Here is a 12914-nt window from a genome sequence, read left to right on the forward strand (position 1 = left end):
TTATGAGTTCTAGAGGCTAGCAGTCCCAGGTCAAGGTCCAGCAGGTTCTGTTTCTGGTGAGAGCTCTCCTGCGTTGCTTTCTTTCTTTGCCCTCACATGACAGAGGGGGAGGAAAGAGAAGAGATTGCTCTCTAGAGTTTCTTTGCATAAGAACCCTAATGCTATCAGATCAAGGTTCTTGTTTTATTTATGCTCTGGACAGCATAAGTAAAGCAAAAGTCTTATATAATCTAACCTAGTAAAGCTAAAATAAGAGAGAGAAATCATCACTGCAAAATCCTTTAAAATAATTTGTGTCCAAACATTTTTATTTTATGGGTTTTAGTTGAGCGATTTCTCCCTTGCTCTCCCCCTGCTCTTTCCTGTAACTAAACATGAAAAAATTTTCCAGTTTGAATAGTCACTATGTGAAGATCATTTATTGGGCAGGCATACAGTCATGTGTTTTAAGCTAATTTTTATTGTTATCATCCATTTGGAGCCACTGTTAGTGTTTAATAAATACAATATGTTTTTATTTTTATATGTGTCACATCCTAAACAATTTTAGTTTAAATAAATGCTGATGAAAGAAAAACTGTGATACATTCCATAGCTAAGATACTGGATTAAGCTCTTCTGGAAGTCCTCTGGTACCCACTTTCAGCCCAGATGTCCAAACAATGATCACACCCACCAAGTATTTTGTCATGTGTTTTATTTACTCTTATCAGATGATGAGAGATTATGTCTGTGAGAAAGGAGTAAATAGACCTTAAATTATTTTCTGGTATAACACAACAGACTGTGTGACTAGAATTATATAAAATATTTTCCCCTAAATTCAAAGCTGATAGCTTCATGAGAAAAACACCATTTAGAAATTATTATTTTAAGAAAATTGATGATATAAGGGTGAGATATAACTAGTTTTAAAATCCCAGATAGGAATCATTTTTCTTTCAAAAAAAAATCTCCTGTGTATCTAACCCTTCTTACAATTTCTGCATTTTAACTGTAAAGATAACATGTACACCTAACTTTATTGAAAAAAATATTTCTTCCTGTACCTATTTGGTATAGTCAATAAGGAAGTGCATATGATTTGATATGAATCATTTTTTCCCCTGCCACTTCAACCACAGTCAGGTTTTGACATAGAGGCACTTCCAAACATTTAGACTTTCTCAATGACCTTTCTGATGTGCTGGTGCCAAGTGCATGTCAGAAGAGTAATGGCTGTTGTCTACATACATTCTTCCTCAAGAGACGTTCTTTTTTACAGAAAACATGGTAAGAGGACATTGGGAGGAATCATTCACAGGCTGATGTTTCATAATTCCTTCACACAATTTTGTCAATAGTCAAGAAATTCAGCCATTAGACTTCTATGGGCAGTGCTGACTTCACTGTTTCAAAGCACAAGTCTTACCACCACTTTTTAAAAACTCTCTGGCAGTCAGTATCTACTAAAGCTGAACCTGTGCTAACCCTGACCTGAAAAAGACAAGTACTAGTTGGCAGCATAGTGCCCCATAGACTCAACCTAGTAGCTCCAAAATGCTCTTCATTTTTACCCATCAGCAGTAGAATGAATAATTACGCTGTGTTATATCCACAGAATAGAATACTGTGAAATGAGAACGAATACGTTACAAACACAACTTTAAAATGGGAATGGATCTCACAGGCAGAAAACAGAAGCCTGAACCAAGAGTTCAAACTGCGTAATTCCACTCATGTAAAGTTCAGAAATTGGCAAGATGATCTATAGTTAGAAGCCAGGAGTGTGGGATGAAGTTAGAGATGAGAAAGAACATGACAGGGGGCTTCTGGGGTGCTGATAATGCTTTGCAATCTTGGCACTAAACAGTTACCTTCACCTTGTGAAAATTCAGTGTGCTGCCGACTTACGAATCTGTGCGCTTTCCTGCATGTATGATATGATTCAATAAAAAGTAATAACAAAACAAAAAATACACAACCCCTGCAGGGTAAGTAGAAGTAGATGTAGTTAAGGGAGCTGGAAACGACGTAAGCTCAGCTTAAAGGGTGTGAACAGTGAAGTTTTTAAGCATCTGGTTTATATTTCTTACAGATGCAAATTTTTTAAACCTGAAAATTTCAGAACAAGTGACTGGGCCTCCAATATATATTTAGCATTATGTAACTAAATCATGGCTTCTCAGATGATAGTTTTATCTTGTCAGTCTTTTATCTTTCCAAGAGCACTATAGAAATGTTCTCTATGAAAGACTAATTTTCTCTTCTTCTTGATTTCTGCCTTATGTTTATTCACTTTTCTACTTGTTTTTCTTTCATTATAGTGTCAGATTTCAGAAATTGATTTTCTTGATTCTGGCTTCTTTAAAATTACTCTAAATAAACTCCTAGGTAGAAAACAAAATATATAGCATATGGCACACATTCAAAAATTTGAAGCAAACATCAAATTCAGTGATCACCAGCTTACCCATTTGCACAATTTAGACAACAGATGCCCTTCATCCATCTCCTTTATTCACATCCTATCACATTTATATTTCTAAACTTCAGCACAATGCATAAACATGCTAAAAATGAAGGTGATGTAAACAATTCTCAAATTAAATTAGAGCATTATAAACAGAAGGAGCCAGTGTGGTCTGGCAAATAATTCAGGGTGAAAATTTTAGCTAGTAGAAGTTGCACATGAAACCATCTCAGAGGAGCCTATCTGGCTTTTCTGAGCCTCAGTGATTAAAGATGAAAGTAGTGGAAGTGGATGCAATTCCTAGAACATACTACTTGGAAAACTTCAGTTAATTCTTCTGTTATGGGGCAGTTAAAGCACATGGCAATGCTAGATAGAGTGAAGGAGCCATGCAATAAGCCTGAAAGAAATTTCCTGGGTATGTCTTAGACCATTTTTCTGTTTCATAGACAATAGAAACTGGACTAGGGTATGAATTTAGGTCATTCTTTGAATTAGTATAATTTTCTCTTTATTCTTTATCTCTATATTCCTACAGCCCAGCCCAGTACATATAGCATAAAGTAGGCAACACAAATATGCATAACTTAAAGAATGAATGGAGCCGAAGAGATTCCAGAGTGAGTAATTCTCTCTGGGCCTAATGAGCAGAACTGAGAGTGGCCTATGAGAGAGAGATAAGTGGGCGTGCATTAACAGATACTTAATGAGCAATTTAATTACCATGCTTTTAAGTCTGGCCTATATTATAATGCATTTTTGTGAGGCTATAAATTATTTATATGGCTTAAACATATGTATCTGCTTTCATTCTCTCTTTTTTCCTAAGTACTTTGTATTAACTAGCATCTTGACAAAAAAGAAAAGAAAAGAAAGAAAGATAGATAGAAATATAGAAAGAAAGAAAGAGAAAGAAAGGAAAAGAAAGAAAAAACAATCATATATATTTCCTCAAGATAGGGGAGAAAATATATCTCAAATGGAAAAATCAATTTGTTCAATCTATATTTTTCATGTTATAAAGTATTTTCACTTTGAGAATTACCAGGATTAATTGCCCTCATTTGTTCTCCATGTGGCACTATTCAGGCCTTCGATAGATATATTCCCCCTGTTCCCAATAAGGGTACAAAAATTTCTTAAAGCTCCTTTTGGAAACATTCCCAGATGTAAGTAAATATGTTGAAAATAATAGAACTGAGAAAATAATGTTTTTCAAAGGAAAATTTCATAAAGGTAACTTTAAGATGGAAACTAATTTTTGTTGAATTAAAGAGGAATGTATTACCAGGGGCCTGTGAAATACCAGCACAATGGTAAGTATTGAATGAGTGCATGGCTCATCAAGACTGCAGCAGGAACTTCAAACAGTACTTTGAAGGTGAAAGTGGGTATAATTCCACAAAGTTCTTAAAAATAAACACACTTCGGTCCTTTGTACAGGCCTGAGGAGCACTACCCTTAGTAAAAACATAGGTGAACTGGGACCCATCAACTTATAGCCACAATTGAAAGAAAACCAATTTTGTTAATGCATACTGGTTCTCAGAAAAAGTGCAGAGATTATAATTAACTACTTAAGAAAGACAGGCAGAATGTTAATAACTGTGGTAGGTTCAAATCTAAAGTTGTGACAGAAGCAATAAGCAGTCAAAATAGCAAATGACTCTATGACTTTTTTTTTCAGTTTGGGGGTAATGGTTTTCTTGAGTGCTGAAAGTCAAAGAAAAACATGAAAATAAAGTCTACATTTATTACAGCAAACTCTTTGTGTGTGAAGCATAGGGAAAAAATGCTCCAAATGTATCCAGGAAATGTTTTTATGCATACTTAATGGCTACTTCACTGTGTAGCTTTTGAATGCACCATGCTAAAACCAAAGAAGGAATCGCAGTTTGAGCCACTTAGTTTCAGATTGTTCCACGGTCATGAATTAAACACTCCTATATACCTAATAATTGTGACAAAAGATGATGGATACAACCAGCATAGGAAAACAGCTAAAAGTATATGGCTACTCAGTTTTCTAACCATAACATGTACACTTGTATATGCACACAAATATGTAAACATACTCAGTCTCTCATCCAGCGTCCATCTGTTGAGCACCCACTATGTAAAGCATTATGGAAAGTTTTTAAGGTTATAATAAAAAATATACTTGACTCTGCATTCAGTGATCTCAGTATGTAACATTATAGTAGGGCCAAAGAGCAGAAATCATATATACATTTAAATATCAAATAAAAATTATAAGCCTTTTTTAAGAGGAAAAAAACACACATTTTCAAAGATATACACATAATTCCACATATAAGTTTGGGGGGTTCACATATCTTTAAAGCCTACCCACATACCCAGGGATTCTGAGTCACAAATTACAACTGCTGCCTAGATGCTCCTCCCAAACCCAATTAACTACCATGATTTCTCATTTCATAGCTGCCTGACATACTGAAGACATTTTTTACTATCATATTATACTAGTTATATTGCTGCATAAACCTTAACCATTCAAAAATGTAACAGCTAAAAACATAAAAATTTAATGTGTCACAGAGTTTCTGAGGGTCAGGAATCTTGGAGTGGCTGAACTCAGTGGTTCTGGCACAAGGTCCCTCATGATGTAGCAGGTAGGATGTTGGCTGGTGCTGCAGTCATCTTGAGCTTTGACTGGGTCAGGAATACTTGTTTCTACACTCACTCACATGGCTGATGGCAAGAGATCTCAGTTCCTCGCTAGCTGTTGGCTGCCATCCTCAGTTCCTCATCGTATGGACCCCTTTATAAGACTGCTTAGACATGGTAGCAGGATTCTCCCAAGAGATGCAAAACCAGAGTAGAGAGGAAACCACAGTAACATTTATGATCTAGTCTCAAAAATGAAATAACCTGTAAGTCTGTTTGTCACACACACCAACCCTTGATACATGGTGGTAAGGGATTTCACAAGGACATGAATACCATGAGGTAAGGATCACCAGAGGCCACCTTGGAAACTGGCTACAGCATTCAAACAAGAATGATGAAAATATAATGAAGTGATCAAGGTGCTAGAGCATAGTCCAGTTTCTGAAATTAGTTCAGAGAAAGATATTGACCAAGTCAATTGCCTTTCATATGTAAAATAAAAAGCATTGGTTTAATACACTCTTGGATCTCTTCTAGCTTGAATATTGTATGACTAGATAAACTTTCTATTTTAATATAAATATCTAGTAGTTATATAGTTGTTAGGAAGGAAATCCTAACATTCAGTCCAACCCAATATCAATCAATGAATGCTCCTAATTTATGCACTCAGGAAGACACATTCATTTTACCATATTATGAAAAGTAATAACTACTGATAATACTACTAGTCACAAATATAGTTTTTATTCTAAATTTTCTTATCTACTTAGTGATTATTATTAAAATTACAAAGGAGCAAATTGTCAACTGTCTTTTTAAAGCTTAGTGTTGTTGACCTATTGTAGAATTTTGATAGTAAAACCTGGATTGTATTAACTCATCTTCAGCTTATAGACAACTCCTAAAACAAGCCTTACAAAGTTTTCTGAAATCCATTTCACGTTGGATATGTTGTCACCATGAAGCAAAGTTCATGAACAACTGCCTCAAGGGTTTTCAAGGAGGATTGCAAGTTATTGAAGTGGAAAAGCCTTTTAGGAGATCAAAATATATCCTAATATCAACCCTTAGGTCCCTTGTTGCATAGTCAAGCATGGCTGCATAAAATAGATTGAATAAAACTGGAATCATCAGATAGTCCTGCTTCCTAGGATTAGTGATGGATGGCTCTGGCCAGATGCCATCAACACTAACTTGACCAGTCATTTCATCATTAAAGTTTCAAGCCGTTGGTAAACTTCTCTGGCAAGCCAACTTATATTGTAGTTGTCAGTGCAAGATTCTCTACTGTCAGTGAAAGTTGTGGTAGATTAATAATTACAACATTGACAGCTGAAAGGACACAACATTCTAGTTCATTGCAAGATGTTATCACTGAAACTAAGTGACATAGCCTTATCAAGCATAATGTGAGCTATTCTTGATTTTTCAAAAACAATTAAAATCAGTAAAATACACATATCATGCAATGTGATTCAATGAATATTTAATGAGAAGACTTTAGTAAATAAGACCTGCAAGATCGTTACCCTCAAGCAATTTACCATTTAACCTATGAAGAAAAATAGAATGCAAACATTTACAAGGTTCATAAACAGTAACTACCATAATCAGTTTTCATAATTCTTGTAATGGAAGCTATTCTTAGGGCTCATAATTAAAAATTTGATAATTGGCTACAACTTCATGAATCTCTCTCTCTCCTTTTCTCACCTCTCACTTCTCTCTCTCTTTCTATCTCTCTTCCTCCTTCTTCTCTACCTTCTCCTCTTATTCCTCCTTTTCTTTGTCTCACTTCCACCCATAACTTCTTGCTCTTTCCTTCCTGAACCATATGTCTTTGCTGAGTTTCTGGAACCTATCTTTTTCCCTTGTCTACGCTGTTCTTGGTTTAGGAGACTGATCCTGAATGGACCACACCAACAGGCTTCCTACCCTCTAGTTTTCAATGGGGTTTGGCCAATAGGCAGCCATACCAGGAGTAGAAAGAAAGAAGCAGATTGAGCTCAGAGTATTTTTCCCCCACTTCCCTATTTTGCTGGGTCATCTGAAATTGGCCAAGTCCCTTGACAAATACAGTTTCTTTCTTTATCCTTCTATGCCTAGTATGGTAACAGTCCCAGAGCAGAATATTGCACTATCCCTCTGGTTTCTCTGTACATATAGACTATGCCTTTGAACATAGGTATTTAATATCAGCCTCTTCTTGCATTATCCTTATTTGAGTGTTCTGTTTTCTGAGGGGAAACAGAAAATTTCAGTTATGAGAAATCCTCACCATTTAGACTTCCCTTTCCCTTGGATTAGCTTTAGGCTGTTTGTTTTTTCTCTTCTATGAGAAATCCTCACCATTTAGACTTCCCTTTCCCTTGGATTAGCTTTAGGCTGTTTGTTTTTTCTCTTCTTTAGGGCAAACCATATCTAATTCCAGGGATAAAAGAAAACATGTGACCTAAACCAAAAACTAGGCTCTGCAAGCAAGCATTTGCCTGAGACCGGTCACTTGGCTCACTGGCTAGTTGTCCCTTTGAATTTTTGCTTCGTCTTCTTTGCTTTTGCCCTGTTGAGGACTGGCAGAAGGAACTGGCTCTGGAGTGCCAGTGAGAGGGAAGAGGGAAAGGGGAATCCAGAGTCAATAGAAGAAGTACTCGTCGTCGGCAGCCGTCCGTCTCGAGAGACGATGGTGTAGCTTCTTAAAGTCTATCTGCACCGCCGAGAATGGCTGTGCAGTCCGACTCGGGAGTGACACGGTATCTGTCTCCTCCCGTGTTGAATCGACATCTTGTGGTGATGCTGGAGTGTCCTCTCCAGTGAAGCTGAAGCTACAGAGCCTGGGCAGGGTGATATGGAGGGTCTGCTGTTGCCCATGCAGCAGACCCCCCCTCTCTTCGCAGCTGAAGGGTCCAAGGGAAAGACGGAGTCAATACAGCTTGGTTTCAGGTGCGCCGCAGGAGTTGCCGGTGTTGACTACAACGTCAAACCGCCTTAGGGACTCCGGCTCCGGATTTTCTGTCGGGGTTTACTCCCTTAGCCTTTCCCCTGAAGAGGTATGCCGCAAGGCAGCAGAGGTTTTTTGAAATCAGAGTTTTCCTTCTCTGAGAAGAAGTACTAGAGATGTAAATATTTCATAAGAAATTAATTTCTATTTTGTAATATTTTCTATACTCAAACTCGGAGCAGCAGAGGAGGGAAAATAAAGGAGCTGTGAAAGAACCGGTAAATTCCATGAATGTAGCAGGAGAGGATGACTCGCTCTTTTCCACACTTGAAACTGGAAAAAAAAAAAAAAAGGACAATATTTATCTTTAGTAAGACAATTAATCATTGAAGTCGTTTGGGGAGAAAACTAAAAAATAATTAAAATAATTATTTAAAATAATCCATAAGTTTTCTGCTTCAAGTTTCTTTCAGTAGGACATTACTACATCGTCGTCGTCGGCAGCCGTCCGTCTCGAGAGACGATGGTGTAGCTTCTTAAGAGTCTATCTGCACCGCCGAGAATGGCTGTGCAGTCCGACTCGGGAGTGACACGGTATCTGTCTCCTCCCGTGTTGAATCGACATCTTGCGATGACGCTGGAGTGTCCTCTCCAGTGGAGCTGAAGCTACAGAGCCTGGGCAGGGTGATATGGAGGGTCTGCTGTTGCCCATGCAGCAGACCCCCCCTCTCTTCGCAGCTGAAGGGTCCAAGGGAAAGACGGAGTCAATACAGCTTGGCTTCAGGTGCGCCGCAGGAGTTGCCGGTGTTGACTACAACGTCAAACCGCCTTAGGGACTCCGGCTCCGGATTTTCTGTCGGGGTTTACTCCCTTAGCCTTTCCCCTGAAGAGGTATGCCGCAAGGCAGCGGAGGTTTTTTGGAGTCAGAGTTTTCCTTCTCTGATTACTACATTACATTACTACATACAGTGTGGAATATTACATCATTAAAATGCTGGATGATAAATGTTTATAAGGACTATTTTTAATTTTATTAAAACTATCCACACACGAAAGATAATGTAATTTCATATAAAGCCATTTACTCATTGTACAAACATCATTAGTGCCAACTAAATAAAACTATGTGTGCATTTTACATGTATGTGGAATTTCATATCCACAATGGATCTCTTTGCAGAGACTGAAACTCAGTCAAATCCTTTTTGTATGTGTTGCAGGATCAGTTCTAACTAACCAGTAATCACATTCCCATCAAAAATTCAAAAAGTAGTTGAACAAACCAATGCTTTGTGATAGAAAAAAGATTACTATTTTGAATTTTTGTTACTATCTTATTAAATCGATGAATGCTTGTGATAAGACATTCAAGTAGTAGAGTGTATTGGGTTCTACATGGCTACAAATGTGTTTCTGCTCTCCTCATAAAGAAATGGAGTTTTGCAGAAAAGAATCAGAATTTTCTCTATTCTAATGCACTTCCCTTTACTTTTCTAATTTATGTACATTTTTCCTCACTTTCAAAATACCAATATGCAAAGAAAAATAGAAGTAAATGTTAATCAAATATCTTAGGGATAAATTCCCCCAGCAAATGTCAATGGCAGATATCACCAATTAAGTTTGATAAAAGGGTTGACTACACACACACAAAAAAAAAAAAAAAAAGAAGAAGAAGAAAGAAATGGAGTCAATTTTCCCATTCTTTAAATCTGGGCTGGTCTTGTTACTTGCTTTCACCAATAAAATACAGCAGAAGTGATTCTGGGTGAATACCAAGTCTTGGCTTCAAGAGCACCTGTAGTTTTCTTTTTCTTTTTTCTTTTTTTTCTTTTTCCATTTTGGAAAACTGCTGCTGTGAACAAACTTAGAGGAGAGGTCACGTGGAGACAGAGGCTCAGCCATCTCAGCCATCGCAGCCAAGGCCCCAGACATGAGACTGAGGTCATTTAGGACTACCCAGCCCCTCACTAACACTCTGATTATAGACAGAGGAGTAAACCTAGACATGACAGCGTAAAGACAAGCCGTCCCAGTTGAGCCCTGCGTAAACTGATAACCACAGAACTGTAAGCAAATAAATGGGTGTTGTTTGAGGCCACCAAGATTCTGGGTGCTTCGTTATACAGCAATAGACAACTAATACTGAGAGAAAAGCATAAAACACTGGGTCAAAGTTCTCCTTACACTGATTCTTTCTACCTCATTTCCCAGTAATTGTCATTGTTAACATTTTGTTGTTGTTGCTGATCCTCCCTGACATTTTATGTGCCTTGGTCAATAGTTTGATAAAAATATGAGCAAATAGATAGGTGGGTAAGTTAGATGGACAGGTAGATGATAGGTAGATAGATTTCATGACTGTCATTCAAAAAGATACTCTTCTGTAACTTTTGCTTCAAGTAAAAATTAGACAATTTTTCATACAAATTATAAATGCATTCCTCAATCTTTTCAGTAACTACATAATATTAATATTACTATACAGTACTTTAACACCTGCTTATTGAAAGAGAATGAGGTGGTTTACATTTTTGCCCCAATATAAAATTTTACTGCAAATAATATTACTACAGTCCCTTTTTCTTAACTTGTACATATTTGAAGAAAAAGAGACTACAGGTATAATTTCTGGGTAGAAAATATTTACCTATTTGACTTAAAATGGAAAGTTTCAAATTGTGATCCTAAAAATCAGTATCCATTCAGTTTATTGTCCCTGAAATTTGTTTTTTTTTTTTTTCCACTGTTGACCACCTTGTTTGGAGAAGCATACCTTAGTCCCACCATCTTTGTATTTTAAACACGCTAATTATTGTGGAGCTGACTTTCTATGATACTTGAGCATGACCTCAATTTTTAGAAGATTGTATGTTCACTTTTTTGTGTATTTGTTAGAACCAGTTTACCTAGTACTCACAGCCCATTTAAAACTACATTTGGAGTGATTATAATTCACCTAAGTACCCTGAAATATGCTGATGGCCAGGGAAATGTTCAGTGCTCTGTCAAAGCCATTCAGCCTGAAGCCAGTCAGCTTGCTGTCATTTTCACTGTGTTCTAATGAGATAATACATTATGGAAAACGACAAAAAAGGAAAGGATGTGAAAAAATATACAAATATTGAGTAAAATAAAAAAAGGAAACAAAACCTGAATGTAGTGGAGAACTATGAAACTTGAACACAAACAATTGTCTTAAACTTTTCTTGGGGGAGAAAGAACACTATTCACATCTACACTGAAATATAGCATTAAAAAAAAAAAAAACAGAAAACACAGTAAACCTTCTGAGGTTTAAACTGCAGGTGTGTGGGTTTCTGCTGCTTCCCCTCTAGATGTGCTATTCATCAAAGAGCCACCCTCGCAACCCTGGTGGAAATGTCGGCTCTATGAGACAGGGAGTAGTCAATTCCATGGTTATCCAGGGATGCCTGGTATTCAGGCTAATGGACTCTGTCAGTGGCCAGGTCTGAAATGCTCCTCACCAGGCAAACCACTCCCTCACATAGTCCATGATTCACCAGGTCAGAAGCCACAGAAAGCAGCTGAATGGAAGAGATGATTCTCTCAATCTGGCTGCAGCTGCTCAAACTCCTGCCCCACTCCCATCCCATTAACCACCTACAGCTGCAGAAAGGGTTCAGCATAATTCTTATCCAGGTTATTTTTTGGGCTACCTGCAACTAGGGAGCGATTCCACCATTTAGTTAAGTTTATATTACTAGGTCAAAAATTGAATTCCAACTAAGGTCATTACTTGTTTTTCAGTTATTCTGCTATATTCTCCTGCCTTGGAACATGATCCAGGCTTGTGAGAAAATAACTACCTCATTCAGTGATAAACTATACACATCACCAAGATACCTCATATATACAGACAAAAATAAGTAAGATGCAAACAAACTTACCTTTTGAGGAAAGATTTTTAATTTCCATAATAAAAGTTGGATTTTACTTAATTTGGAGAAACTACTGTTATATCAATAAATAAACATTTAAGTTCATCTGAAATCTAAAAGACAGAAAAATACAGATACATGCATACCTTATTTTATTGGACTTCGCTTTACTGTGCTTCATAGATGTCACATTTACTTTTCACACTGAAGGCAAAGCCCTCCACCATCAAAAAGATTGTGACTCTCTTTATTGCAGTGGCCTGGAACTTGAACCTGCTATATCTCCAAGGTAAGCTTGTAACTTCATCTTCTTTTATACATTGTTTCATCAGACAGAATCAAAGAAGTAGCAGAAATCGTTTATTCTTTTCTTAAAAACAAACATATCCCAAAATGTGTCAAGAAGTCAGGTTTAACGGAAACTCTGAATTTTAAGAAGAGATTTAATGCTCATATTCATGGGTATGAAGAAATATAAGGTGATAAGTATTTAAGTTTAGCCTAAATATTATTTCAGTGATAAGGGTTTTTAAAATAATTTAATAACTACAATAGTAAGTGCTTCATAAATGTAAGCAATGTACTAAAAAGTAGTCTAAACATATTTGTTGTACTGTCTTTTTTAAAAAACAATTGAGTTCTCTAATACTATCACCATGTTAATTTGAGGAGATTCTAGAACAGAAAGATAAAGTAATATATACCAAAGGCCAAAAAGCTAGTAAGTTTCAGTGCCAGAATTTAATTGTATGCAATCTATTAATTTACAAATGGTGACTTGTTATACACAATGAAGAAACAAAACAAAACGTGTGTAATGCTTTATAGCGATTGCAACAAACTTCCGGTTTTTTTTAAAGTATATTTTATTGATTATGTTGTTATAGTAGTTCCAATTTTTTCCCCTTTGCTCCCCTCTGCCCAGTAACCCCCTTCCCTCCAGCAATCCCACCCCCCTTAGTTCATGTCCATGAGTCCTGCATATAAG

The sequence above is a fragment of the Furipterus horrens genome, unplaced genomic scaffold, assembly GCF_987537825.1.
Source record: "Furipterus horrens unplaced genomic scaffold, mFurHor1.1.pri manual_scaffold_6, whole genome shotgun sequence".
NCBI lineage: Eukaryota > Metazoa > Chordata > Mammalia > Chiroptera > Furipteridae > Furipterus > Furipterus horrens.